The following is a 21,027-nucleotide window of genomic DNA, read 5'->3' as shown; positions in this document are numbered from 1 at the left end:
GCCCCACCCCCCGACAAACATTCTGTGAGCACGGCCCCTTAGGTCGAAGCGTTGGCGTATGGCAGCCATTAATTTATTGCATTTTATGCGTAAGCCTAATTCTCAAACACAAATGTCCATACATTTGGGGCTGCTGAGGGGCCAAACTTTGATCTAGAGGTCCCAAAATTGATCCAGGCTTTCTCTCTCATGGCCTGATGCAGGATCCAGAGCCACAAGTCTGTAGCTCGAAGCGTTTGGGTTTGGCAGCCATTAATCTATTGCATTTTATGCGTAAGCCTAATTCTCAAACACACATTTTCATACATTTGGGGCCGCTGAGGGGCCAAACTTTGATCTAGAGGTCCCAAAATTGATCCAGGCTTTCTCTCTCATGGCCTGATGCAGGATCCAGAGCCACAAGTCTGTAGCTCGAAGCGTTTGGGTTTGGCAGCCATTAATCTATTGCATTTTATGCGTAAGCCTAATTCTCAAACACAAATGTTCATACATTTGGGGCCGCTGAGGGGCCAAACTTTGATCTAGAGGTCCCAAAATTGATCCAGGCTTTCTCTCTCATGGCCTGATGCAGGATCCAGAGCCACAAGTCTGTAGCTCGAAGCGTTTGGGTTTGGCAGCCATGAATCTATTGCATTTTATGCGTAAGCCTAATTCTCAAACACACATTTTCATACATTTGGGGCCGCTGAGGGGCCAAACTTTGCTCTAGAGGTCCCAAAATTGATCCAGGCTTTCTCTCTCATGGCCTGATGCAGGATCCAGAGCCACAAGTCTGTAGCTCGAAGCGTTTGGGTTTGGCAGCCATTAATCTATTGCATTTTATGCGTAAGCCTAATTCTCAAACACAAATGTTCATACATTTGGGGCCGCTGAGGAGCCAAACTTTGATCTAGAGGTCCCAAAATTGATCCAGGCTTTCTCTCTCATGGCCTGATGCAGGATCCAGAGCCACAAGTCTGTAGCTCGAAGCGTTTGGGTTTGGCAGCCATGAATCTATTGCATTTTATGCGTAAGCCTAATTCTCAAACACACATTTTCATACATTTGGGGCCGCTGAGGGGCCAAACTTTGCTCTAGAGGTCCCAAAATTGATCCAGGCTTTCTCTCTCATGGCCTGATGCAGGATCCAGAGCCACAAGTCTGTAGCTCGAAGCGTTTGGGTTTGGCAGCCATTAATATATTGCATTTTATGCGTAAGCCTAATTCTCAAACACACATTTTCATACATTTGGGGCCGCTGAGGGGCCAAACTTTGCTCTAGAGGTCCCAAAATTGATCCAGGCTTTCTCTCTCATGGCCTGATGCAGGATCCAGAGCCACAAGTCTGTAGCTCGAAGCGTTTGGGTTTGGCAGCCATTAATCTATTGCATTTTATGCGTAAGCCTAATTCTCAAACACACATTTTCATACATTTGGGGCCGCTGAGGGGCCAAACTTTGCTCTAGAGGTCCCAAAATTGATCCAGGCTTTCTCTCTCATGGCCTGATGCAGGATCCAGAGCCACAAGTCTGTAGCTCGAAGCGTTTGGGTTTGGCAGCCATTAATCTATTGCATTTTATGCGTAAGCCTAATTCTCAAACACACATTTTCATACATTTGGGGCCGCTGAGGGGCCAAACTTTGCTCTAGAGGTCCCAAAATTGATCCAGGCTTTCTCTCTCATGGCCTGATGCAGGATCCAGAGCCACAAGTCTGTAGCTCGAAGCGTTTGGGTTTGGCAGCCATTAATCTATTGCATTTTATGCGTAAGCCTAATTCTCAAACACACATTTTCATACATTTGGGGCCGCTGAGGGGCCAAACTTTGCTCTAGAGGTCCCAAAATTGATCCAGGCTTTCTCTCTCATGGCCTGATGCAGGATCCAGAGCCACAAGTCTGTAGCTCGAAGCGTTTGGGTTTGGCAGCCATTAATCTATTGCATTTTATGCGTAAGCCTAATTCTCAAACACAAATGTTCATACATTTGGGGCCGCTGAGGGGCCAAACTTTGATCTAGAGGTCCCAAAATTGATCCAGGCTTTCTCTCTCATGGCCTGATGCAGGATCCAGAGCCACAAGTCTGTAGCTCGAAGCGTTTGGGTTTGGCAGCCATTAATCTATTGCATTTTATGCGTAAGCCTAATTCTCAAACACACATTTTCATACATTTGGGGCCGCTGAGGGGCCAAACTTTGCTCTAGAGGTCCCAAAATTGATCCAGGCTTTCTCTCTCATGGCCTGATGCAGGATCCAGAGCCACAAGTCTGTAGCTCGAAGCGTTTGGGTTTGGCAGCCATTAATCTATTGCATTTTATGCGTAAGCCTAATTCTCAAACACAAATGTTCATACATTTGGGGCCGCTGAGGGGCCAAACTTTGCTCTAGAGGTCCCAAAATTGATCCAGGCTTTCTCTCTCATGGCCTGATGCAGGATCCAGAGCCACAAGTCTGTAGCTCGAAGCGTTTGGGTTTGGCAGCCATTAATCTATTGCATTTTATGCGTAAGCCTAATTCTCAAACACAAATGTTCATACATTTGGGGCCGCTGAGGGGCCAAACTTTGATCTAGAGGTCCCAAAATTGATCCAGGCTTTCTCTCTCATGGCCTGATGCAGGATCCAGAGCCACAAGTCTGTAGCTCGAAGCGTTTGGGTTTGGCAGCCATTAATCTATTGCATTTTATGCGTAAGCCTAATTCTCAAACACACATTTTCATACATTTGGGGCCGCTGAGGGGCCAAACTTTGCTCTAGAGGTCCCAAAATTGATCCAGGCTTTCTCTCTCATGGCCTGATGCAGGATCCAGAGCCACAAGTCTGTAGCTCGAAGCGTTTGGGTTTGGCAGCCATTAATCTATTGCATTTTATGCGTAAGCCTAATTCTCAAACACACATTTTCATACATTTGGGGCCGCTGAGGGGCCAAAATTTGACGTAGAGGTCCCAAAATCGGTCGAGGTCGTCTCTGTGATGGCCCGATGGATCATCCCGAGTTGCAAGTCCGTAGCTCGAAGCGTTGGCGTATGGCAGCCATTAATCTATTGCACTGTAGTCGTAGGCCTAATGTATTTGAATGGCATCCCAATTCCAATTTATTTGACACAGGGAAATAGATTGGAAGTGGGACATCATTCAAATAGATTGGAAATGGGATTGGTAAGTACACAACATCCCAATTCCAATCTATTTGAATGGCATCCCAATTCCAATTTATTTCCACCTGTCAAATAGATTGGAATTGGGATGCTGTTTTTTCAGCCAAATTATGACTTTGTGCAAACTTCACCACATTCACACAGTGAGTCAGTGGGACTCAGACATGTGTGTGTGAGTGTGTATGAGTGTGTGTGAGTGAGTGTGTATGTGTGTGTGTGTATTGGAAAATGGATGGTAATCATGACTCATCCCAATTCCAATCTATTTGACACAAGAAAATAGATTGGAAGTGGGATCCCATTCAAATAGATTGGAAGTGGGACGTTGTGTACTTACCGATCCCAATTCCAATCTATTTGAATGGCATCCCAATTCCAATTTATTTCCACCTGTCAAATAGATTGGAATTGGGATGCTGTTTTTTCAGCCAAATTATGACATTGTGCAAACTTCACCACATTCACACAGTGAGTCAGTGGGACTCAGACATGTGTGTGTGAGTGTGTATGAGTGTGTGTGAGTGAGTGTGTATGTGTGTGTGTGTATTGGAAAATGGATGGTAATCATGACTCATCCCAATTCCAATCTATTTGACACAAGAAAATAGATTGGAAGTGGGATCCCATTCAAATAGATTGGAAGTGGGACGTTGTGTACTTACCGATCCCAATTCCAATCTATTTGAATGGCATCCCAATTCCAATTTATTTCCACCTGTCAAATAGATTGGAATTGGGATGCTGTTTTTTCAGCCAAATTATGACATTGTGCAAACTTCACCACATTCACACAGTGAGTCAGTGGGACTCAGACATGTGTGTGTGAGTGTGTATGAGTGTGTGTGAGTGAGTGTGTATGTGTGTGTGTGTATTGGAAAATGGATGGTAATCATGACTCATCCCAATTCCAATCTATTTGACACAAGAAAATAGATTGGAAGTGGGATCCCATTCAAATAGATTGGAAGTGGGACGTTGTGTACTTACCGATCCCAATTCCAATCTATTTGAATGGCATCCCAATTCCAATTTATTTCCACCTGTCAAATAGATTGGAATTGGGATGCTGTTTTTTCAGCCAAATTATGACATTGTGCAAACTTCACCACATTCACACAGTGAGTCAGTGGGACTCAGACATGTGTGTGTGAGTGTGTATGAGTGTGTGTGAGTGAGTGTGTATGTGTGTGTGTGTATTGGAAAATGGATGGTAATCATGACTCATCCCAATTCCAATCTATTTGACACAAGAAAATAGATTGGAAGTGGGATCCCATTCAAATAGATTGGAAGTGGGACGTTGTGTACTTACCGATCCCAATTCCAATCTATTTGAATGGCATCCCAATTCCAATTTATTTCCACCTGTCAAATAGATTGGAATTGGGATGCTGTTTTTTCAGCCAAATTATGACATTGTGCAAACTTCACCACATTCACACAGTGAGTCAGTGGGACTCAGACATGTGTGTGTGAGTGTGTATGAGTGTGTGTGAGTGAGTGTGTATGTGTGTGTGTGTATTGGAAAATGGATGGTAATCATGACTCATCCCAATTCCAATCTATTTGACACAAGAAAATAGATTGGAAGTGGGATCCCATTCAAATAGATTGGAAGTGGGACGTTGTGTACTTACCGATCCCAATTCCAATCTATTTGAATGGCATCCCAATTCCAATTTATTTCCACCTGTCAAATAGATTGGAATTGGGATGCTGTTTTTTCAGCCAAATTATGACATTGTGCAAACTTCACCACATTCACACAGTGAGTCAGTGGGACTCAGACATGTGTGTGTGAGTGTGTATGAGTGTGTGTGAGTGAGTGTGTATGTGTGTGTGTGTATTGGAAAATGGATGGTAATCATGACTCATCCCAATTCCAATCTATTTGACACAAGAAAATAGATTGGAAGTGGGATCCCATTCAAATAGATTGGAAGTGGGACGTTGTGTACTTACCGATCCCAATTCCAATCTATTTGAATGGCATCCCAATTCCAATTTATTTCCACCTGTCAAATAGATTGGAATTGGGATGCTGTTTTTTCAGCCAAATTATGACATTGTGCAAACTTCACCACATTCACACAGTGAGTCAGTGGGACTCAGACATGTGTGTGTGAGTGTGTATGAGTGTGTGTGAGTGAGTGTGTATGTGTGTGTGTGTATTGGAAAATGGATGGTAATCATGACTCATCCCAATTCCAATCTATTTGACACAAGAAAATAGATTGGAAGTGGGATCCCATTCAAATAGATTGGAAGTGGGACGTTGTGTACTTACCGATCCCAATTCCAATCTATTTGAATGGCATCCCAATTCCAATTTATTTCCACCTGTCAAATAGATTGGAATTGGGATGCTGTTTTTTCAGCCAAATTATGACATTGTGCAAACTTCACCACATTCACACAGTGAGTCAGTGGGACTCAGACATGTGTGTTTGTGTGTGTATGAGTGTGTGTGTGTGTGTTAGTAAGTGTGTATGTGTGTGTGAGTGAGTGTATTGGAAAAGGGATGGTAATCATGAATCATCCCAATTCCAATCTATTTGACACAGGGAAATAGATTGGAAGTGGGACATCATTCAAATAGATTGGAAGTGGGACGTTGTGTACTTACCGATCCCAATTCCAATCTATTTGAATGGCATCCCAATTCCAATTTATTTCCACCTGTCAAATAGATTGGAATTGGGATGCTGTTTTTTCAGCCAAATTATGACTTTATGCAAACTTCACCACATTCACACAGTGAGTCAGTGGGACTCAGACATGTGTGTTTGTGTGTGTATGAGTGTGTGTGTGTGTGTTAGTGAGTGTGTATGTGTGTGTGAGTGAGTGTATTGGAAAAGGGATGGTAATCATGAATCATCCCAATTCCAATCTATTTGACACAGGGAAATAGATTGGAAGTGGGACATCATTCAAATAGATTGGAAGTGGGACGTTGTGTACTTACCGATCCCAATTCCAATCTATTTGAATGGCATCCCAATTCCAATTTATTTCCACCTGTCAAATAGATTGGAATTGGGATGCTGTTTTTTCAGCCAAATTATGACATTGTGCAAACTTCACCACATTCACACAGTGAGTCAGTGGGACTCAGACATGTGTGTTTGTGTGTGTATGAGTGTGTGTGTGTGTGTTAGTAAGTGTGTATGTGTGTGTGAGTGAGTGTATTGGAAAAGGGATGGTAATCATGAATCATCCCAATTCCAATCTATTTGACACAAGGAAATAGATTGGAAGTGGGACATCATTCAAATAGATTGGAAGTGGGACGTTGTGTACTTACCGATCCCAATTCCAATCTATTTGAATGGCATCCCAATTCCAATTTATTTCCACCTGTCAAATAGATTGGAATTGGGATGCTGTTTTTTCAGCCAAATTATGACTTTATGCAAACTTCACCACATTCACACAGTGAGTCAGTGGGACTCAGACATGTGTGTTTGTGTGTGTATGAGTGTGTGTGTGTGTTAGTGAGTGTGTATGTGTGTGTGAGTGAGTGTATTGGAAAAGGGATGGTAATCATGAATCATCCCAATTCCAATCTATTTGACACAGGGAAATAGATTGGAAGTGGGACATCATTCAAATAGATTGGAAGTGGGACGTTGTGTACTTACCGATCCCAATTCCAATCTATTTGAATGGCATCCCAATTCCAATTTATTTCCACCTGTCAAATAGATTGGAATTGGGATGCTGTTTTTTCAGCCAAATTATGACTTTATGCAAACTTCACCACATTCACACAGTGAGTCAGTGGGACTCAGACATGTGTGTTTGTGTGTGTATGAGTGTGTGTGTGTGTTAGTGAGTGTGTATGTGTGTGTGAGTGTGTGTATTGGAAAAGGGATGGTAATCATGACTCATCCCAATTCCAATCTATTTGACACAGGAAAATAGATTGGAAGTGGGACCCCATTCAAATAGATTGGAAGTGGGATTGGTAAGTACACAACATCCCAATTCCAATCTATTTGAATGGGATCCCACTTCCAATTTATTTCAATGTGTCAAATAGATTGGAATTGGGATGCAATAAAAAAACAGTATAAGTTAATTTACAAAACACTTATTTTAAGCTTAGAAAACCATTTATCCATACTCCCCATGTCTGCCTGATGCAAACTGAGTGGTCAGAGTTTTGAGATTCCACTGTCCAATACCCCACTATTTTGATGACTTGAATAGATTGGAAGTGGGATCGCCAGATCTCAGCCTTAGAATGACATAGCTTGAAAATTTCAATGCTCAGCACTAAGTTTAGGTGTGCCTGACTCACTGTGTGAGTTTGGAGAAGATTGCAGAAAGTCAAAATTTTGGCTCAAAAAAACCCTAAGGGGTACCCCTGTGAGTTTTTTTGAGGCAAAATTTTGACTTTCTGCAAACTTCACCAAACTCACACAGTGAGTTAGGAGGACTCAAACTTAGAGAGGAGTGGTAAAAGAATCGTGCTATCATGTTCCAAAGCTGAGATCTGGAGATCCCACTTCCAATTTATTCAAGTCATCAAAATAGCAGGGTTTTGGACACCACAGTCTGCCAACTCTGAACACTCAGCTTGCATAAACCAGACATGGGGAACATGGATAAATGGTTTTTGAAGTGTTTTAGTGATAAGAAAAAAAAAACTTAGAAATCAATGTATTTGAATGGCATCCCAATTCCAATTTATTTGACTGATGGAAATAAATTGGAATTGGGATCCCATTGAAATAGATTGGAATTGGGATCGGTAAGTACGCAACGTCCCACTTCCAATCTATTTGATTGGGGTCCCATTCAAATAGATTGGAATTGGGATCGGTAAGTATGCAACGTCCCACTTCCAATCTATTTGAATGGGGTCCCATTGAAATAGATTGGAATTGGGATCGGTAAGTACGCAACGTCCCACTTCCAATCTATTTGAATGGGGTCCCATTGAAATAGATTGGAAGTGGGATCGGTAAGTACGCAACGTCCCACTTCCAATCTATTTGAATGGGGTCCCATTGAAATAGATTGGAATTGGGATCGGTAAGTACGCAACGTCCCACTTCCAATCTATTTGAATGGGGTCCCATTGAAATAGATTGGAAGTGGGATCGGTAAGTACGCAACGTCCCACTTCCAATCTATTTGAATGGGCTCCCATTGAAATAGATTGGAAGTGGGATCGGTAAGTACGCAACGTCCCACTTCCAATCTATTTGAATGGGGTCCCATTGAAATAGATTGGAATTGGGATCGGTAAGTACGCAACGTCCCACTTCCAATCTATTTGAATGGGCTCCCATTGAAATAGATTGGAAGTGGGATCGGTAAGTACGCAACGTCCCACTTCCAATCTATTTGAATGGGCTCCCATTGAAATAGATTGGAATTGGGATCGGTAAGTACGCAACGTCCCACTTCCAATCTATTTGAATGGGCTCCCATTGAAATAGATTGGAAGTGGGATCGGTAAGTACGCAACGTCCCACTTCCAATCTATTTGAATGGGGTCCCATTGAAATAGATTGGAATTGGGATCGGTAAGTACGCAACGTCCCACTTCCAATCTATTTGAATGGGGTCCCATTGAAATAGATTGGAAGTGGGATCGGTAAGTACGCAACGTCCCACTTCCAATCTATTTGAATGGGCTCCCATTGAAATAGATTGGAAGTGGGATTGGTAAGTACGCAACGTCCCACTTCCAATCTATTTGAATGGGGTCCCATTGAAATAGATTGGAATTGGGATCGGTAAGTACGCAACGTCCCACTTCCAATCTATTTGAATGGGGTCCCATTGAAATAGATTGGAAGTGGGATCAGTAAGTACGCAACGTCCCACTTCCAATCTATTTGAATGGGGTCCCATTGAAATAGATTGGAATTGGGATCGGTAAGTACGCAACATCCCACTTCCAATCTATTTGAATAGGACCCCATTCAAATAGATTGGAATTGGGATCGGTAAGTACGCAACGTCCCACTTCCAATCTATTTGAATGGGCTCCCATTGAAATAGATTGGAAGTGGGATCGGTAAGTACGCAACGTCCCACTTCCAATCTATTTGAATGGGGTCCCATTGAAATAGATTGGAATTGGGATCGGTAAGTACGCAACGTCCCACTTCCAATCTATTTGAATGGGCTCCCATTGAAATAGATTGGAATTGGGATTGGTAAGTACGCAACATCCCACTTCCAATCTATTTGAATAGGACCCCATTCAAATAGATTGGAATTGGGATCGGTAAGTACGCAACGTCCCACTTCCAATCTATTTGAATGGGCTCCCATTGAAATAGATTGGAAGTGGGATCGGTAAGTACGCAACGTCCCACTTCCAATCTATTTGAATGGGGTCCCATTGAAATAGATTGGAATTGGGATCGGTAAGTACGCAACGTCCCACTTCCAATCTATTTGAATGGGCTCCCATTGAAATAGATTGGAATTGGGATTGGTAAGTACGCAACGTCCCACTTCCAATCTATTTGAATAGGACCCCATTGAAATAGATTGGAATTGGGATCGGTAAGTACGCAACGTCCCACTTCCAATCTATTTGAATAGGACCCCATTGAAATAGATTGGAATTGGGATCGGTAAGTACGCAACGTCCCACTTCCAATCTATTTGAATAGGACCCCATTGAAATAGATTGGAATTGGGATCGGTAAGTACGCAACGTCCCAATTCCAATCTATTTGAATGGGATCCCACTTCCAATTTATTTCAATGTGTCAAATAGATTGGAATTGGGATGCAATAAAAAAACAGTATAAGTTAATTTACAAAACACTTATTTTAAGCTTAGAAAACCATTTATCCATACTCCCCATGCCTGTCTGATGCAAACTGAGTGGTCACAGTTTTGAAATTCCACTGTCCAATACCCCACTATTTTGATGACTTGAATAAATTGGAAGTGGGATCTCTATATCTCAGCTTCAGAATGACATAGCTTGAAAATTTCAATGCTCAGCACTAAGTTTAGGTGTGCCTGACTCACTGTGTGAGTTTGGAGAAGATTGCAGAAAGTCAAAATTTTGGCTCAAAAAAACTCTAAGGGGTACCCCTGTGAGTTTTTTTGAGGCAAAATTTTGACTTTCTGCAAACTTCACCAAACTCACACAGTGAGTTAGGAGGACTCAAACTTAGAGAGGAGTGGTAAAAGAATCGTGCTATCATGTTCCAAAGCTGAGATCTGGAGATCCCACTTCCAATTTATTCAAGTCATCAAAATAGTGGGGTATTGGACAGTGAAATTTCAAAACTCTGACCACTCAGCTTGCATAAACCAGACATGGGGAACATGAATAAATGGTTTTTGAAGTGTTTTAGTCATTTATTTAAATTAAAATACTTTAAGTCAATGTATTTGAATGGCATCCCAATTCCAATCTATTTGACACATGGAAATAGATTGGAAGTGGGACGTGATAGAGTTTGGGTTTGTGGTGTGAAAATTCCGCTTGGCTTTCGGACCCGTGCTTACAGTATGTTGTTCCAAAGCCCTCCCAGACATCCCCTATGAAATTTCATGACCCTACGACCTCGGGAAAGTCACTTCCTGTTCCACTTCCTGGTTCGTTTTTCGACTTCCCGACCACCTACGGACACGAGCTTTTAATATGTTGTTTGTGCTATCTAACGGAACTCCCCTGCAAAGTTTCGAGCCGATTGGCCCATGGGAACTACAACTTCCGGCCACACCCACTTTTGGGGGCGGGGCTTAAATATGTTGTTTTAGGGGCCCCACACTACTCCCCCATCAAGTCTCGAGCCGATCGGACCATAAAACACCTACTTCCGGCCACGCCCACTTTTGGGGGCGGGGCTTCAATATGTTGTTTAGGGGGTCCCACACTACCCCCCCACCAAGTTTCAAGCCAATCGGCCCATGGGAACACCTACTTCCTGTCTACTTCCGGCCACGCCCACTTTTGGGGGGCGGGGCTTCAATATGTTGTTTTAGGGATCCCACACTACCCACCTATCAAGTTTCAAGCCGATCGGACCATGGGAACACCTACTTCCGGCCACGCCCACTTTTGGGGGCGGGGCTTAAATATGTTGTTTAGGGGGTCCCACACTACCCCCCTATCAAGTTTCAAGCCAATCGGACCATGGGAACACCTACTTCCTGTCTACTTCCGGCCACGCCCACTTTTGGGGGGCGGGGCTTCAATATGTTGTTTTAGGGGTCCCACACTACCCACCTATCAAGTTTCAAGCCGATCGGCCAATGGGAACACCTACTTCCGGCCACGCCCACTTTTGGGGGCGGGGCTTAAATATGTTGTTTAGGGGGTCCCACACTACCCCCCTATCAAGTTTCAAGCCAATCGGACCATGGGAACACCTACTTCCTGTCTACTTCCGGCCACGCCCACTTTTGGGGGGCGGGGCTTCAATATGTTGTTTTAGGGGTCCCACACTACCCACCTATCAAGTTTCAAGCCGATCGGCCAATGGGAACACCTACTTCCGGCCACGCCCACTTTTGGGGGCGGGGCTTCAATATGTTGTTTGAGGGGTCCCACACTACCCCCCCACCAAGTTTCGGACCCCTACGACATTCGGTTCTCTTCCTGTGCTCCTACCCATAATTCCTGAACTTGTACACGCCCACCTGGGTGGGTAGTGGCCAAACATCCCATTTGCAATCTATTTGAATAGGCATCCCATAATAGTGGAAATAGATTGGAAGTGGGATCGGTAATCACAAAACATCCCAATAGCAATCTATTTGAATAGGCATCCCATAATACTAGAAATAGATTGGAAGTGGGATAGGTAATCACAAAACATCCCAATAGCAATCTATTTGAATAGGCATCCCATAATAGTGGAAATAGATTGGAAGTGGGATCGGTAATCACAAAACATCCCAATTGCAATCTATTTGAATAGGCATCCCATAATAGCTGAAATAGATTGGAAGTGGGATAGGTAATCACAAAACATCCCAATTGCAATCTATTTGAATAGGCATCCCATAATAGCTGAAATAGATTGGAAGTGGGATAGGTAATCACAAAACATCCCAATTGCAATCTATTTGAATAGGCATCCCATAATAATGGAAATAAATTGGAAGTGGGATAGGTAATCACAAAACATCCCAATTGCAATCTATTTGAATAGGCATCCCATAATAGTGGAAATAGATTGGAAGTGGGATCGGTAATCACAAAACATCCCAATTGCAATCTATTTGAATAGGCATCCCATAATAGCTGAAATAGATTGGAAGTGGGATAGGTAATCACAAAACATCCCAATTGCAATCTATTTGAATAGGCATCCCATAATAGTGGAAATAGATTGGAAGTGGGATCGGTAATCACAAAACATCCCAATTGCAATCTATTTGAATAGGCATCCCATAATAGCTGAAATAGATTGGAAGTGGGATAGGTAATCACAAAACATCCCAATTGCAATCTATTTGAATAGGCATCCCATAATAGCTGAAATAGATTGGAAGTGGGATAGGTAATCACAAAACATCCCAATAGCAATCTATTTGAATAGGCATCCCATAATAGCTGAAATAGATTGGAAGTGGGATAGGTAATCACAAAACATCCCAATTGCAATCTATTTGAATAGGCATCCCATAATAGTGGAAATAGATTGGAAGTGGGATCGGTAATCACAAAACATCCCAATTGCAATCTATTTGAATAGGCATCCCATAATAGCTGAAATAGATTGGAAGTGGGATAGGTAATCACAAAACATCCCAATTGCAATCTATTTGAATAGGCATCCCATAATAGCTGAAATAGATTGGAAGTGGGATAGGTAATCACAAAACATCCCAATAGCAATCTATTTGAATAGGCATCCCATAATAGCTGAAATAGATTGGAAGTGGGATAGGTAATCACAAAACATCCCAATTGCAATCTATTTGAATAGGCATCCCATAATAATGGAAATAGATTGGAAGTGGGATTGGTAATCACAAAACATCCCACTTGCAATCTATTTGAATAGGCATCCCATAATAATGGAAATAGATTGGAAGTGGGATTGGTAATCACAAAACATCCCAATAGCAATCTATTTGAATAGGCATCCCATAATAATGGAAATAGATTGGAAGTGGGATTGGTAATCACAAAACATCCCACTTGCAATCTATTTGAATAGGCATCCCATAATAATGGAAATAGATTGGAAGTGGGATCGGTAATCACAAAACATCCCAATAGCAATCTATTTGAATAGGCATCCCATAATAATGGAAATAGATTGGAAGTGGGATTGGTAATCACAAAACATCCCACTTGCAATCTATTTGAATAGGCATCCCATAATAATGGGAATAGATTGGAAGTGGGATCGGTAATCACAAAACATCCCAATAGCAATCTATTTGAATAGACATCCCATAATAATGGGAATAGATTGGAAGTGGGATTGGTAATCACAAAACATCCCACTTGCAATCTATTTGAATAGGCATCCCATAATAATGGAAATAGATTGGAAGTGGGATCGGTAATCACAAAACATCCCAATAGCAATCTATTTGAATAGGCATCCCATAATAGCTGAAATAGATTGGAAGTGGGATTGGTAATCACAAAACATCCCAATAGCAATCTATTTGAATAGGCATCCCATAATAATGGAAATAGATTGGAAGTGGGATTGGTAATCACAAAACATCCCACTTGCAATCTATTTGAATAGGCATCCCATAATAATGGAAATAGATTGGAAGTGGGACTGGTAATCACAAAACATCCCAATAGCAATCTATTTGAATAGGCATCCCATAATAGCTGAAATAGATTGGAAGTGGGATCGGTAATCACAAAACATCCCAATAGCAATCTATTTGAATAGGCATCCCATAATAGCTGAAATAGATTGGAAGTGGGATCGGTAATCACAAAACATCCCACTTGCAATCTAATTGAACGGGCATCCCATAATAATCTACATAATAGAATAGATTGGAAGTGGGCTTTTTGTTACTTACCAATCCCACTTCCAATTTACTTGGATGTGCTCCACTCTGTGGCCAAACTGCGTATCGCGCGAAAAATGCCCGTTTTTCAATAATTCATTGCCCGCCTCGTGGGGGGGCTAGACGCTCCGCGACACTTTGACACGCGTCGGGGCGTCCCCAGGATGTGCCCTGACCCATCGGACCGGCTGGCAAAAATCCCGGGACTTCTGCGCGCAGTGTCCGGCAGAAGCAGTTTAGTAGATTGGAAGTGGGATGCGAAAGCGCTAACTAGAGGCAGTAATATCCTGGAAAAAAAAGAAGCTTCCTTCGAACCGGATTTGAACCGGTGGCCTAAGGATTGCTGCTTTAACCTCTACAGTCCTCCGCTCTACCATCTGAGCTACCGAAGGATTCTGACGCACATGCAGCATAGATCCAGAAACAAGGACGTTGACAAAGATACCAGTTCGGTTGTGGCTTTTTCAACTCTTTAAGGTCCACCAAAGAGGAAACCTCACACTGTACCAGTTGGACATGTAGAGCTACCAACACGTATGTCTGTTAACAACATTGGCATGCGTACTGCATTTTGGACACGTGGATGGTAAAAGGCCACGGGTTGGTCCCACCAATGGTTAGAACAATTTGAATTGCTTTTTGAGAAAATCTATTGTGATGTCACATAGAGAGAGAGAGAAAGGAAAGGCTGAGTGGCTTTAATTGTTGTTTTTTTGTCATCATTAACAAGGACATAGACAAAATAATTAATGACAAGGAAGTCACAGGTAGGCAGACGTAAAGCTGGAAGTTCAGCTTAATCCAAAAGCCTGCCTGATGATGACTGAACGGTGCTCAAGAGCTGACGGTCATGTAAAGTTCAACGCCTGAACAGGGACTTGAACCCTGGACCCTCAGATTAAAAGTCTGATGCTCTACCGACTGAGCTATCCAGGCTACGTTTAGCCTTGCTCTGTGATTCAGAACATGTCCAGATATTCTTGACCTCTGACATGGGAAGCATTTGACAGTCTTGACACAAAAAGGTCCACTTGTTCTGGTGTGGTCACGAATAACCCACATTCTGGTCTTTCTTCACTCATGAATAACGGCCAGCCAGAACTCATGTAAAGGCCTTCATCCATTAGCATAACATCGCTGTCCCTGATGGTCTAGTGGCTAGGATTCGGCGCTCTCACCGCCGCGGCCCGGGTTCGATTCCCGGTCAGGGAAAACAGAAAACTTTTTGCTCATCATGACATTAAAGGCAGTAATATCCTGGAAAAAAAAGAAGCTTCCTTCGAACCGGATTTGAACCGGTGGCCTAAGGATTGCTGCTTTAACCTCTACAGTCCTCCGCTCTACCATCTGAGCTACCGAAGGATTCTGACACACATGCAGCATAGATCCAGAAACAAGGACGTTGACAAAGATACCAGTTCGGTTGTGGCTTTTTCAACTCTTTAAGGTCCACCAAAGAGGAAACCTCACACTGTACCAGTTGGACATGTAGAGCTACCAACACGTATGTCTGTTAACAACATTGGCATGCGTACTGCATTTTGGACACGTGGATGGTAAAAGGCCACGGGTTGGTCCCACCAATGGTTAGAACAATTTGAATTGCTTTTTGAGAAAATCTATTGTGATGTCACATAGAGAGAGAGAGAAAGGAAAGGCTGAGTGGCTTTAATTGGTGTTTTTTTTGTCATCATTAACAAGGACATAGACAAACTAATTAATGACAAGGAAGTCACAGGTAGGCAGACGTAAAGCTGGAAGTTCAGCTTAATCCAAAAGCCTGCCTGATGATGACTGAACGGTGCTCAAGAGCTGACAGTCATGTAAAGTTCAACGCCTGAACAGGGACTTGAACCCTGGACCCTCAGATTAAAAGTCTGATGCTCTACCGACTGAGCTATCCAGGCTACTTTTAGCCTTGCTCTGTGATTCAGAACATGTCCAGATATTCTTGACCTCTGACATGGGAAGCATTTGACAGTCTTGACACAAAAAGGTCCACATGTTCTGGTGTGGTCACGAATAACCCACATTCTGGTCTTTCTTCACTCATGAATAACGGCCAGCCAGAACTCATGTAAAGGCCTTCATCCATTAGCATAACATCGCTGTCCCTGATGGTCTAGTGGCTAGGATTCGGCGCTCTCACCGCCGCGGCCCGGGTTCGATTCCCGGTCAGGGAAAACAGAAAACTTTTTGCTCATCATGACATTAAAGGCAGTAATATCCTGGAAAAAAAAGAAGCTTCCTTCGAACCGGATTTGAACCGGTGGCCTAAGGATTGCTGCTTTAACCTCTACAGTCCTCCGCTCTACCATCTGAGCTACCGAAGGATTCTGACGCACATGCAGCATAGATCCAGAAACAAGGACGTTGACAAAGATACCAGTTCGGTTGTGGCTTTTTCAACTCTTTAAGGTCCACCAAAGAGGAAACCTCACACTGTACCAGTTGGACATGTAGAGCTACCAACACGTATGTCTGTTAACAACATTGGCATGCGTACTGCATTTTGGACACGTGGATGGTAAAAGGCCACGGGTTGGTCCCACCAATGGTTAGAACAATTTGAATTGCTTTTTGAGAAAATCTATTGTGATGTCACATAGAGAGAGAGAGAAAGGAAAGGCTGAGTGGCTTTAATTGGTGTTTTTTTGTCATCATTAACAAGGACATAGACAAAATAATTAATGACAAGGAAGTCACAGGTAGGCAGACGTAAAGCTGGAAGTTCAGCTTAATCCAAAAGCCTGCCTGACGATGAGTGAACAGTGCTCAAGAGCTGATGGTCATGTAAAGTTCAACGCCTGAACAGGGACTTGAACCCTGGACCCTCAGATTAAAAGTCTGATGCTCTACCGACTGAGCTATCCAGGCTACGTTTAGCCTTGCTCTGTGATTCAGAACATGTCCAGATATTCTTGACCTCTGACATGGGAAGCATTTGACAGTCTTGACACAAAAAGGTCCACTTGTTCTGGTGTGGTCACGAATAACCCACATTCTGGTCTTTCTTCACTCATGAATAACGGCCAGCCAGAACTCATGTAAAGGCCTTCATCCATTAGCATAACATCGCTGTCCCTGATGGTCTAGTCGCTAGGATTCGGCGCTCTCACCGCCGCGGCCCGGGTTCGATTCCCGGTCAGGGAAAACAGAAAACTTTTTGCTCATCATGACATTAAAGGCAGTAATATCCTGGAAAAAAAAGAAGCTTCCTTCGAACCGGATTTGAACCGGTGGCCTAAGGATTGCTGCTTTAACCTCTACAGTCCTCCGCTCTACCATCTGAGCTACCGAAGGATTCTGACGCACATGCAGCATAGATCCAGAAACAAGGACGTTGACAAAGATACCAGTTCGGTTGTGGCTTTTTCAACTCTTTAAGGTCCACCAAAGAGGAAACCTCACACTGTACCAGTTGGACATGTAGAGCTACCAACACGTATGTCTGTTAACAACATTGGCATGCGTACTGCATTTTGGACACGTGGATGGTAAAAGGCCACGGGTTGGTCCCACCAATGGTTAGAACAATTTGAATTGCTTTTTGAGAAAATCTATTGTGATGTCACATAGAGAGAGAGAGAAAGGAAAGGCTGAGTGGCTTTAATTGGTGTTTTTTTGTCATCATTAACAAGGACATAGACAAAATAATTAATGACAAGGAAGTCACAGGTAGGCAGACGTAAAGCTGGAAGTTCAGCTTAATCCAAAAGCCTGCCTGACGATGAGTGAACAGTGCTCAAGAGCTGATGGTCATGTAAAGTTCAACGCCTGAACAGGGACTTGAACCCTGGACCCTCAGATTAAAAGTCTGATGCTCTACCGACTGAGCTATCCAGGCTACGTTTAGCCTTGCTCTGTGATTCAGAACATGTCCAGATATTCTTGACCTCTGACATGGGAAGCATTTGACAGTCTTGACACAAAAAGGTCCACTTGTTCTGGTGTGGTCACGAATAACCCACATTCTGGTCTTTCTTCACTCATGAATAACGGCCAGCCAGAACTCATGTAAAGGCCTTCATCCATTAGCATAACATCGCTGTCCCTGATGGTCTAGTGGCTAGGATTCGGCGCTCTCACCGCCGCGGCCCGGGTTCGATTCCCGGTCAGGGAAAACAGAAAACTTTTTGCTCATCATGACATTAAAGGCAGTAATATCCTGGAAAAAAAAGAAGCTTCCTTCGAACCGGATTTGAACCGGTGGCCTAAGGATTGCTGCTTTAACCTCTACAGTCCTCCGCTCTACCATCTGAGCTACCGAAGGATTCTGACACACATGCAGCATAGATCCAGAAACAAGGACGTTGACAAAGATACCAGTTCGGTTGTGGCTTTTTCAACTCTTTAAGGTCCACCAAAGAGGAAACCTCACACTGTACCAGTTGGACATGTAGAGCTACCAACACGTATGTCTGTTAACAACATTGGCATGCGTACTGCATTTTGGACACGTGGATGGTAAAAGGCCACGGGTTGGTCCCACCAATGGTTAGAACAATTTGAATTGCTTTTTGAGAAAATCTATTGTGATGTCACATAGAGAGAGAGAGAAAGGAAAGGCTGAGTGGCTTTAATTGGTGTTTTTTTTGTCATCATTAACAAGGACATAGACAAACTAATTAATGACAAGGAAGTCACAGGTAGGCAGACGTAAAGCTGGAAGTTCAGCTTAATCCAAAAGCCTGCCTGATGATGACTGAACGGTGCTCAAGAGCTGACAGTCATGTAAAGTTCAACGCCTGAACAGGGACTTGAACCCTGGACCCTCAGATTAAAAGTCTGATGCTCTACCGACTGAGCTATCCAGGCTACTTTTAGCCTTGCTCTGTGATTCAGAACATGTCCAGATATTCTTGACCTCTGACATGGGAAGCATTTGACAGTCTTGACACAAAAAGGTCCACATGTTCTGGTGTGGTCACGAATAACCCACATTCTGGTCTTTCTTCACTCATGAATAACGGCCAGCCAGAACTCATGTAAAGGCCTTCATCCATTAGCATAACATCGCTGTCCCTGATGGTCTAGTGGCTAGGATTCGGCGCTCTCACCGCCGCGGCCCGGGTTCGATTCCCGGTCAGGGAAAACAGAAAACTTTTTGCTCATCATGACATTAAAGGCAGTAATATCCTGGAAAAAAAAGAAGCTTCCTTCGAACCGGATTTGAACCGGTGGCCTAAGGATTGCTGCTTTAACCTCTACAGTCCTCCGCTCTACCATCTGAGCTACCGAAGGATTCTGACGCACATGCAGCATAGATCCAGAAACAAGGACGTTGACAAAGATACCAGTTCGGTTGTGGCTTTTTCAACTCTTTAAGGTCCACCAAAGAGGAAACCTCACACTGTACCAGTTGGACATGTAGAGCTACCAACACGTATGTCTGTTAACAACATTGGCATGCGTACTGCATTTTGGACACGTGGATGGTAAAAGGCCACGGGTTGGTCCCACCAATGGTTAGAACAATTTGAATTGCTTTTTGAGAAAATCTATTGTGATGTCACATAGAGAGAGAGAGAAAGGAAAGGCTGAGTGGCTTTAATTGGTGTTTTTTTGTCATCATTAACAAGGACATAGACAAAATAATTAATGACAAGGAAGTCACAGGTAGGCAGACGTAAAGCTGGAAGTTCAGCTTAATCCAAAAGCCTGCCTGACGATGAGTGAACAGTGCTCAAGAGCTGATGGTCATGTAAAGTTCAACGCCTGAACAGGGACTTGAACCCTGGACCCTCAGATTAAAAGTCTGATGCTCTACCGACTGAGCTATCCAGGCTACGTTTAGCCTTGCTCTGTGATTCAGAACATGTCCAGATATTCTTGACCTCTGACATGGGAAGCATTTGACAGTCTTGACACAAAAAGGTCCACTTGTTCTGGTGTGGTCACGAATAACCCACATTCTGGTCTTTCTTCACTCATGAATAACGGCCAGCCAGAACTCATGTAAAGGCCTTCATCCATTAGCATAACATCGCTGTCCCTGATGGTCTAGTCGCTAGGATTCGGCGCTCTCACCGCCGCGGCCCGGGTTCGATTCCCGGTCAGGGAAAACAGAAAACTTTTTGCTCATCATGACATTAAAGGCAGTAATATCCTGGAAAAAAAAGAAGCTTCCTTCGAACCGGATTTGAACCGGTGGCCTAAGGATTGCTGCTTTAACCTCTACAGTCCTCCGCTCTACCATCTGAGCTACCGAAGGATTCTGACGCACATGCAGCATAGATCCAGAAACAAGGACGTTGACAAAGATACCAGTTCGGTTGTGGCTTTTTCAACTCTTTAAGGTCCACCAAAGAGGAAACCTCACACTGTACCAGTTGGACATGTAGAGCTACCAACACGTATGTCTGTTAACAACATTGGCATGCGTACTGCATTTTGGACACGTGGATGGTAAAAGGCCACGGGTTGGTCCCACCAATGGTTAGAACAATTTGAATTGCTTTTTGAGAAAATCTATTGTGATGTCACATAGAGAGAGAGAGAAAGGAAAGGCTGAGTGGCTTTAATTGGTGTTTTTTTGTCATCATTAACAAGGACATAGACAAAATAATTAATGACAAGGAAGTCACAGGTAGGCAGACGTAAAGCTGGAAGTTCAGCTTAATCCAAAAGCCTGCCTGACGATGAGTGAACAGTGCTCAAGAGCTGATGGTCATGTAAAGTTCAACGCCTGAACAGGGACTTGAACCCTGGACCCTCAGATTAAAAGTCTGATGCTCTACCGACTGAGCTATCCAGGCTACGTTTAGCCTTGCTCTGTGATTCAGAACATGTCCAGATATTCTTGACCTCTGACATGGGAAGCATTTGACAGTCTTGACACAAAAAGGTCCACTTGTTCTGGTGTGGTCACGAATAACCCACATTCTGGTCTTTCTTCACTCATGA

At 43.3% G+C, this 21,027-nt stretch overlaps 20 non-coding genes across 20 annotated transcripts; 6 read left to right on the top strand and 14 right to left on the bottom strand.

The window, feature by feature from the left end:
- Nucleotides 1–14,426: 14,426 nt before the first annotated feature.
- Nucleotides 14,427–14,513, bottom strand: trnay-gua (transfer RNA tyrosine (anticodon GUA)). Its single transcript is given in 2 exon segments — nt 14,427–14,462; nt 14,477–14,513. It is a non-coding gene; the product is annotated as a tRNA-Tyr (tRNA).
- Nucleotides 14,514–14,984: 471 nt separating this feature from the next.
- trnak-uuu (transfer RNA lysine (anticodon UUU)) lies at nt 14,985–15,057 on the bottom strand. Its single transcript has one exon. It is a non-coding gene; the product is annotated as a tRNA-Lys (tRNA).
- Nucleotides 15,058–15,261: 204 nt separating this feature from the next.
- trnae-cuc (transfer RNA glutamic acid (anticodon CUC)) lies at nt 15,262–15,333 on the top strand. Its single transcript has one exon. It is a non-coding gene; the product is annotated as a tRNA-Glu (tRNA).
- A 63-nt stretch (nt 15,334–15,396) lies between these two features.
- trnay-gua (transfer RNA tyrosine (anticodon GUA)) lies at nt 15,397–15,483 on the bottom strand. The gene is given in 2 exon segments: nt 15,397–15,432; nt 15,447–15,483. It is a non-coding gene; the product is annotated as a tRNA-Tyr (tRNA).
- A 472-nt stretch (nt 15,484–15,955) lies between these two features.
- Nucleotides 15,956–16,028, bottom strand: trnak-uuu (transfer RNA lysine (anticodon UUU)). Its single transcript has one exon. It is a non-coding gene; the product is annotated as a tRNA-Lys (tRNA).
- Nucleotides 16,029–16,232: 204 nt separating this feature from the next.
- On the top strand, nt 16,233–16,304 carry trnae-cuc (transfer RNA glutamic acid (anticodon CUC)). Its single transcript has one exon. It is a non-coding gene; the product is annotated as a tRNA-Glu (tRNA).
- Nucleotides 16,305–16,367: 63 nt separating this feature from the next.
- trnay-gua (transfer RNA tyrosine (anticodon GUA)) lies at nt 16,368–16,454 on the bottom strand. The gene is given in 2 exon segments: nt 16,368–16,403; nt 16,418–16,454. It is a non-coding gene; the product is annotated as a tRNA-Tyr (tRNA).
- Nucleotides 16,455–16,925: 471 nt separating this feature from the next.
- On the bottom strand, nt 16,926–16,998 carry trnak-uuu (transfer RNA lysine (anticodon UUU)). The gene has a single exon. It is a non-coding gene; the product is annotated as a tRNA-Lys (tRNA).
- Nucleotides 16,999–17,202: 204 nt separating this feature from the next.
- Nucleotides 17,203–17,274, top strand: trnae-cuc (transfer RNA glutamic acid (anticodon CUC)). Its single transcript has one exon. It is a non-coding gene; the product is annotated as a tRNA-Glu (tRNA).
- A 63-nt stretch (nt 17,275–17,337) lies between these two features.
- Nucleotides 17,338–17,424, bottom strand: trnay-gua (transfer RNA tyrosine (anticodon GUA)). Its single transcript is given in 2 exon segments — nt 17,338–17,373; nt 17,388–17,424. It is a non-coding gene; the product is annotated as a tRNA-Tyr (tRNA).
- Nucleotides 17,425–17,895: 471 nt separating this feature from the next.
- On the bottom strand, nt 17,896–17,968 carry trnak-uuu (transfer RNA lysine (anticodon UUU)). Its single transcript has one exon. It is a non-coding gene; the product is annotated as a tRNA-Lys (tRNA).
- A 204-nt stretch (nt 17,969–18,172) lies between these two features.
- On the top strand, nt 18,173–18,244 carry trnae-cuc (transfer RNA glutamic acid (anticodon CUC)). The gene has a single exon. It is a non-coding gene; the product is annotated as a tRNA-Glu (tRNA).
- A 63-nt stretch (nt 18,245–18,307) lies between these two features.
- Nucleotides 18,308–18,394, bottom strand: trnay-gua (transfer RNA tyrosine (anticodon GUA)). Its single transcript is given in 2 exon segments — nt 18,308–18,343; nt 18,358–18,394. It is a non-coding gene; the product is annotated as a tRNA-Tyr (tRNA).
- A 472-nt stretch (nt 18,395–18,866) lies between these two features.
- Nucleotides 18,867–18,939, bottom strand: trnak-uuu (transfer RNA lysine (anticodon UUU)). Its single transcript has one exon. It is a non-coding gene; the product is annotated as a tRNA-Lys (tRNA).
- Nucleotides 18,940–19,143: 204 nt separating this feature from the next.
- trnae-cuc (transfer RNA glutamic acid (anticodon CUC)) lies at nt 19,144–19,215 on the top strand. The gene has a single exon. It is a non-coding gene; the product is annotated as a tRNA-Glu (tRNA).
- A 63-nt stretch (nt 19,216–19,278) lies between these two features.
- On the bottom strand, nt 19,279–19,365 carry trnay-gua (transfer RNA tyrosine (anticodon GUA)). Its single transcript is given in 2 exon segments — nt 19,279–19,314; nt 19,329–19,365. It is a non-coding gene; the product is annotated as a tRNA-Tyr (tRNA).
- Nucleotides 19,366–19,836: 471 nt separating this feature from the next.
- Nucleotides 19,837–19,909, bottom strand: trnak-uuu (transfer RNA lysine (anticodon UUU)). Its single transcript has one exon. It is a non-coding gene; the product is annotated as a tRNA-Lys (tRNA).
- A 204-nt stretch (nt 19,910–20,113) lies between these two features.
- trnae-cuc (transfer RNA glutamic acid (anticodon CUC)) lies at nt 20,114–20,185 on the top strand. Its single transcript has one exon. It is a non-coding gene; the product is annotated as a tRNA-Glu (tRNA).
- A 63-nt stretch (nt 20,186–20,248) lies between these two features.
- On the bottom strand, nt 20,249–20,335 carry trnay-gua (transfer RNA tyrosine (anticodon GUA)). The gene is given in 2 exon segments: nt 20,249–20,284; nt 20,299–20,335. It is a non-coding gene; the product is annotated as a tRNA-Tyr (tRNA).
- Nucleotides 20,336–20,806: 471 nt separating this feature from the next.
- Nucleotides 20,807–20,879, bottom strand: trnak-uuu (transfer RNA lysine (anticodon UUU)). The gene has a single exon. It is a non-coding gene; the product is annotated as a tRNA-Lys (tRNA).
- Nucleotides 20,880–21,027: the final 148 nt, after the last annotated feature.

Source organism: Brachyhypopomus gauderio, unplaced genomic scaffold (assembly GCF_052324685.1).
Source record: "Brachyhypopomus gauderio isolate BG-103 unplaced genomic scaffold, BGAUD_0.2 sc94, whole genome shotgun sequence".
NCBI lineage: Eukaryota > Metazoa > Chordata > Actinopteri > Gymnotiformes > Hypopomidae > Brachyhypopomus > Brachyhypopomus gauderio.
The sequence above is the reverse complement of the archived record's forward strand: the minus strand, read 5'-3'. Positions and strand labels throughout refer to the sequence as shown.